The following is a 447-nucleotide window of genomic DNA, read 5'->3' on the forward strand; positions in this document are numbered from 1 at the left end:
GTACTTATGTATGGGGACGGCAAACACGAGGGGACACAACTCTAAAGTGAGGGGGGATAGGTATAAGACAGATGTCAGAGGTAGTTTCTTTACTCAGAGAGTAGTAAGGGTATGGAATACTTTGCCTGCAATGGTAGTAGATTCGCCAAGTTTAAGTGCATTTAAAGTCGTCATTGGACAGGCAAATGGGCATACATGGAATAGTGTAGGTGGGATGGATTTCAGATTAGTATGACAGGGCGGCGCAACATCGAGGGCCGAAGGGGCTGCTCGCTCCAGGCCTCGCCCATTCCCCAGGCCTCGCCCCTGGCCTCTGCCCACTCAGGCCCCGCTCTTCAGCCCAGAACCCGCCCCTTCGTCATAGTCCCGCCCATTCCCTAGGCCCCGCCCCTGGCCTCCGCCCACTCAGGTCCCGGCCTTCAGCCCAGGCCCCGCCCCCGCCCCGCC

This window comes from Chiloscyllium plagiosum, chromosome 19 (assembly GCF_004010195.1).
Source record: "Chiloscyllium plagiosum isolate BGI_BamShark_2017 chromosome 19, ASM401019v2, whole genome shotgun sequence".
NCBI lineage: Eukaryota > Metazoa > Chordata > Chondrichthyes > Orectolobiformes > Hemiscylliidae > Chiloscyllium > Chiloscyllium plagiosum.